Here is a 6,473-nt window from a genome sequence, read left to right on the forward strand (position 1 = left end):
CTTAAATTACAGAATTTAACAACAAAACACAACAGCAACAACACCCAAATAATCCATGCATAACTCATATTTTCACCATTTTTTTCAAGAAAACAAAAGGAGAAAAGCTACAGAGAACATACCACAACAAGAGTTCACAAATTTAGGTTGAAGCTAGCTTGAAAATCAATGAAAACCAGCCCTAGAATTCCATGCAACCAGTCGAGAGAGAGAGAGAGAGAGAGGAAAAGAGAGAGCTTGAGAGGGTTTTGAAATTTCTATTTTCTAAACTTAGAATTTTGAAATGAAAATGAATTACATGCAACATCTTACTCTTTATTTCAGCCAATATTTAAAATCAAATAACATTTATTTTTCAATTAATAAGTCACAAAAAGACAAAATATCATTGGGGCAAAAAGACCATTTTGCCCCTCCACACTAAAACCACATAAATAATACTAAAGGGGTATTTTTGGGAAATTCTAAATTCCCGGCCATTCCCGACATTCCCAATGTCTAATAAACTGCCCCAAACTACTAACATACTAAGTTGTGTTTTCTACTGAGCCAAACACCGAGTTCTAAAATATCGGGCACCGGAAATGCAAAAATATGAAAACTACTACATCACATAAAAATGCATCTCTGAATTCAATAATAACAGTATAATAAATTATTTAAATAGCTATAAATAATTTCATAATTAAACGTAATTAACTGCTAATTTCCAAATTAAACTAAGCGGTCTTTACAACTATTCCCCCCTTAAAACGATTTCGTCCCCGAAATCTAACCTGAATAACTCTGGATATTGAGCTCTGATATCTGACTCTAGCTCCCAGGTGGCTTCCTCCACCTTGTTGTTTCTCTAGAGAACTTTGACCAATGCTATGGTCTTATTCCGAAGGACTTTATCCTTTTTATCCAGGATCTGCAGTGGCTGTTCTTCATAAGTCATGTCTGGCTGCAGTTCTAGGCTCTCATAACTGTGTATATGAGAGGGATCTGAAACGTATTTTCTCAACATTGAGACATGGAATACATTGTGAACTGCTGATAAAGTTGGAGGCAACGCTAACCGGTATGCCACTTGACCTATCTTCTCGAGAATCTCGAAAGGTCCTGTACTTGCCTCTTTTCCCGAAACGTTTGATCCCCTTCATCGGAGATACCCGTAAAAACACATGGTCCCCTACTTGGAACTCAACATCTCTGCGTTTCGGATCTGCGTAACTCTTCTGTCTACTCTGTGAGGCAAGCATTCTAGCTTTTATCTTCTCTATTGCCTCATTGGTCCGCTGCACTGACTCTGGACCTAAGTATTTCCTCTCCCCTGTCTCATCCCAGTGAATGGGAGATCTACACTTTCTACCGTATAACAGTTCATAGGAAGCCATCCCTATCGTACTCTGGTAACTGTTGTTGTAAGAAAATTCTATCAACGGTAGATATTTATTCCATGAGCCTTCAAAATCCATAACACAGGCTCGCAACATGTCCTCCAATATCTGAATTGTCCTTTCGACCGACCATCCGTACGAGGATGGAATGTTGTACTAAATTTCGGCTTTGTACCCATTGCTCGCTGCAAACTACTGCGCAAAATTTGGAGGTGAACTTCGGATCCTGTCCGAAACTATAGACTTCGGTACCCGTGAAGTCTTACGATCTCTCTGACATAGAACTCTACCAACTGATCCACTGTAAATGTTGTTCTAACCGGCAGAAAATGAGCAGATTTCGTAAATCGATCCACCACTACCCAGATGGAATCAAATAAACCCGTGGTCCTAGGTAACCCGACCACAAAATCCATCGTGATATCTTCCCACTTCCATTTTGGTAGGGTTAGAAGCTGCAACAACCCTGCTGGTCTCTGATGTTCAGCCTTAATCTGCTGACAAGTGAGGCATCTCAATACGAATTCTACCAAATTCTTCTTCATACCGCTCCACCAGAAGTACGATTTCAGATCTTGGTACATCTTAGTGGTGCCGGGATGCAGAGAATACGGGGTAGAATGAGCCTCCTCAAAGATCTCATTCCTGAGTTACATACTATTCGGAACACAAACCCTAGCTTTATAATGAAGCATCCCGCTGTCTGACACTGAAAAGTCATTGGCTTGACCAGCCAACACCTCATCTCTGATCTTCACTAATTCCGGATCCGTCATCTGAGGGACTTTTATTCTTTCCAACAGATCAGATTGCAGTGTTAAGTTGTTAAGCTGACCTACCACAAACTCAATGCTGGATCTAACCATATCCTCCGCTAGCTGAGGTGAGATCTGAACCATACTAGCCACTTGCCCGGGACACTTTCTGCTCAGGGCATCGGCCACTACATTGGCCTTTCCAGGGTGACAGAGGATCTCACAGTCGTAATCTTTCACTAATTCCAACCAACGCCTTTGTCTCATATTCAAATCCTTCTGATTAAAGAAATACTTGAGACTTTTATGGTCGGTATAGATTTCACACTTTTCTCCATAAAGGTAATGCCACCAAATCTTCAATGCGAAAACCACTGCGGCCAACTCTAGATCATGAGTCAGGTATCGCTGTTCATAATCCTTTAACTGACGGGAGGCATAAGCGATAACCCGATCGGCTTTCATCAACACACACCCCAAACCCTGTTTGGATGCGTCACAATAAACTACAAACTTCTCATTGTCCGAAGGCAAAGCTAGCACTGGAGTGGTAATCAACCTCTGTTTCAACTCCTGAAAACTAGCTTCGCACTTGTCTGACCAGATAAATCGCTGATTCTTCTTTGTAAGTTCGGTTAGGGGCATTGAAATTTTAGAGAACCCTTCCACGAACCTACGGTAGTACCCAGCTAAACCCAAGAAGCTCCTGATCTCTGTCACTGTCTTCAGTCTCGGCCAATCCCTGACGGATTCGATCTTCCCGGGATCTACCTTGGTCCCATCTTTGCTCACAATGTGCCCTAGGAAGGACACCTGAGATAACCAAAATTCACATTTCTTAAACTTTGCATAAAGCTTGTGTTCTTGAAGCCGTTGCAGTACCATCTGAAGATGTAATTCATGCTCCTCTTCTGATTGAGAGTACACGAGGATGTCGTCGATAAACACAATCACACAGATATCGAGGAAATCCTTGAATACTCTATTCATCAAGTCCATAAATGCTGCAGGAGCATTGGTTAGTCCGAACGACATAACCAGAAATTCGTAATGTCCATACCTAGTGCAAAAGCCGTCTTCGGAATGTCCTCCTCTCGGATTCTCAACTGATGATAACCCCAACGGAGATCAATCTTAGAAAAGACCGTCTTTCCCTGAAGCTGATCGAATAAATCATCAATCCTAGGTAATGGATATTTATTCTTCACCGTCAGCTTGTTCAATTCTCTGTAGTCGATGCACATCCTCATAGATCCATCTTTCTTCTTGACGAATAAAACCGGGGCTCCCCAGGGTGACACACTGGGCCGGATAAACCCTATGTCAAGCAACCCTTGGAGCTGAATATTTAATTCCTTAAGTTCAGCTGGAGCCATTCTATATGGGCCTTTGGAAACCGGTTCCACCCCTGGTGCCAAATCTATCACGAAGTCAATCTCCCGCTGAGGTGGTAACCCTGGAAGTTCTTCGGGAAAAAAAGCCAAAAATTCCCGAACCATCTTGATGTCCTCTGGCGGAATGGTATCTGGCCGAGTGGTGTCCACCACCACGGCCAGAAACACTAAACAACCGCCATGCAATAAATCTCTAGCTGACATGGCCGAAATAACCGGGATCCGAGATCCCCGAACTGAACCAACAAACACGAATGTTTCTTCACTTTCCGGTTGGAAGATCACCATCTTCCTTTTGCAATCAATGCTCGCCGAATATTTAGATAGGAAATCCATTCCTAAAATAATATCAAACTCTACTAAACTCATCTCTATCAAGTCAGCACTTAACTCTCTACCATCTATCCTGATCGGCATAGACCTAATCCACCTGTTGGAGATAACCAACTCTCCGTCAGGTAATAGGGTTCCAAACCCTGATTCATATCTATCGTACGGTCTATCCAATTTACTAAAGACTCTGGCTGCCACATAAGAATGTGTAGCCCCAGAATCAAACGACCGAGTAAAGCGAGTTATTAACGAAAGGCGACTGTTACAACCGATGGTGGCATACGCATCGGCTGAGTGATGGCGAATACCCTGGCTGGAGTGGGTATCGCCGGAGCTCTCGGTGCCTCTGATCGGAGCTGGGGACAGTCCCTCTTGAAGTGTCCGGGCATGCCACAGTGAAAGCATCCCTGACCTTTGCACTCACCCCTATGGTGCCTTTTGCAGCTAGGGCACTCAAGATAGGAAAATCGGGTCTCAGTACCACCGGAACGACTACCTCTATTCTGGTTCCCCCGGAACCTCTTGTTCTGACTTGAGCCACCGGATGCAGTGGGTGCTCTCTTCCTCTGATCAATGGCCAAACAACTACTCCCCCTGCTAAAGCCTGATGCAGGAGGGGTAGGAGCCCCGCCACTCGCCGGAGTACTAGCTGACTCCGACATACACCCAACTGCGCCCTCAGCTCGCAGTGCCTTCCCCACCATCTCAGCATAGGTGGTCTTGTCGTCCGTGGTGATCATCAAATCATGTTTGATCCTTGCATTCAACCCATCCAGATACTTCTCTTTCTTGCTGAAGTCGGTTGGCACAATTCCCGAGGCTAACCTCGCCAACCGATCGAACTGAGTAGTATACTCGGTCACGCTCATGTTCTCACGCTGGGTCAGGTGAGCGAACTCTTTCCTCTTGGCGCTTCTGACTGCCTCATTATAGTATTTGGCGTTGAAGAGTTCCTAGAACCTTTCCCAGGTCATGGTGGTGACGTCATGAATCTGAGACACCATGTCCCACCAGACCAGAGCGTCCTCCTGGAATTGGAAAGTGGCACACACCACTCTATCATTACCGGTGACACCCATGAAGTTCAGGATCTTTGTAATCACCGTCAGCCACTGTTCGGCCTTCATCACGTCTGGACCTCCCAAGGAAACCGGAGGTGCTTGCTTCTGGAACCGTTCATACAAAGGTTCCAATCTATTGGCCGCCACCACTAATTCGGCCTGAGCAGCAGGGGCCGGTGCCACTGGAACTACGGGCACCGGAACTACAGGAGCACCCTGCTGTCTCAACCTCTGAATCTCGAGGTCTTGCTCTTCTATCCGGGCTTGCATTTCAGCACACCGAACCTCCCAATTCTGGGCTCCCTGATCGGCTGCGGGAGCCTGGGCAGCCTCGGCCCCTAACTGGCGGGGGAAACTGAGCTCCTTGACCTTGATTCGACCCCACTGAGTTGCCCTGACTCCTGGTAGTCTGCCTGGCGTCCATCTAGTTAGAACCGCTTAATTTGGAAATTAAAAATGAAACATGCGCCTATTCTACTATCAGGCTACTAACATGCTTCCTAACATTCTTTTCTTATTCGTAAATAAATAAATAAACTACTAAAGCAATAAAGGCTTACTGAACCGTGAAACGAGCTAACTGCTGATGATGATTGTACATGTCGTGACGATCTTTGGAAGACAACCTGGCGGCTCTGATACCAAATTGTAACACCCTAACTAACATAGGCGTATTAGGTGATTTTTAAACATGCTGTGCAGCTCGTTGCTAATCAACGAGGTTTATGGAAAACGTGATTAATTAAAATTTTTGCTTGTTAATTAAACTTATAAATATTTATACAAAAGACTCGGGATCCCGATTACAAAATCATTCACAAAAGTTTACTGTTCATACAAAATAATTGTCACCTAGCGACTAGTTACAAAAATTAGCCTTGCTGTCCCGAGGATCGTACGCTCCAGGCCTAACCGCCCCGACATGTACAATCTTCATAAGCTCGTTCACGGTCCATCAGTTTAGCCTTGCCTTTACCTACACATAAATGTAGAAATGTAAGTCAAAAACTCAGTAAGAAAAGCATCATAATATTCATACCTAAACCCGGTCATGATTAGACGCCCATACCCCTGATCATAACCCTAACTGCCGTGTACGACACGATACTGAGTCCCCCTAACTGCCGTGTCCAACACGGTACTGAGTTCTGAACGTTCATAGGGACGGTACTATTGGCAAGTAACAGCCTTATCGGTCGAACCGGTCATACTCATTCTTGGTCATACTCCGGCCTGTCGGGCGTGTTACGATCACGCCCTTTGATCGGTCGAGCCGGTCATACTCCGCTCTTGGTCATACTCCAGCTTGTACCGAGGGGATACGTCAATAGTACGGAACCACCAACCTAAGTGTCGGCTGATCGGTCGAGCCGGTCATACTCATTCGCCGGTCATACTCCAAATTCTCGTACCGACGTGACACGGTTGGATGGTTCAAAGCCAACATACATAACTAATGTAATCTAACAGGCTCCCAAACCATAAAAATCACAACACTATAAGTGACACACTAAATCACTTCCCGGGGACTTAAACTAGGAACTAAAA

Source organism: Cannabis sativa, chromosome 1 (genome assembly GCF_029168945.1).
Source record: "Cannabis sativa cultivar Pink pepper isolate KNU-18-1 chromosome 1, ASM2916894v1, whole genome shotgun sequence".
Lineage (NCBI taxonomy): Eukaryota > Viridiplantae > Streptophyta > Magnoliopsida > Rosales > Cannabaceae > Cannabis > Cannabis sativa.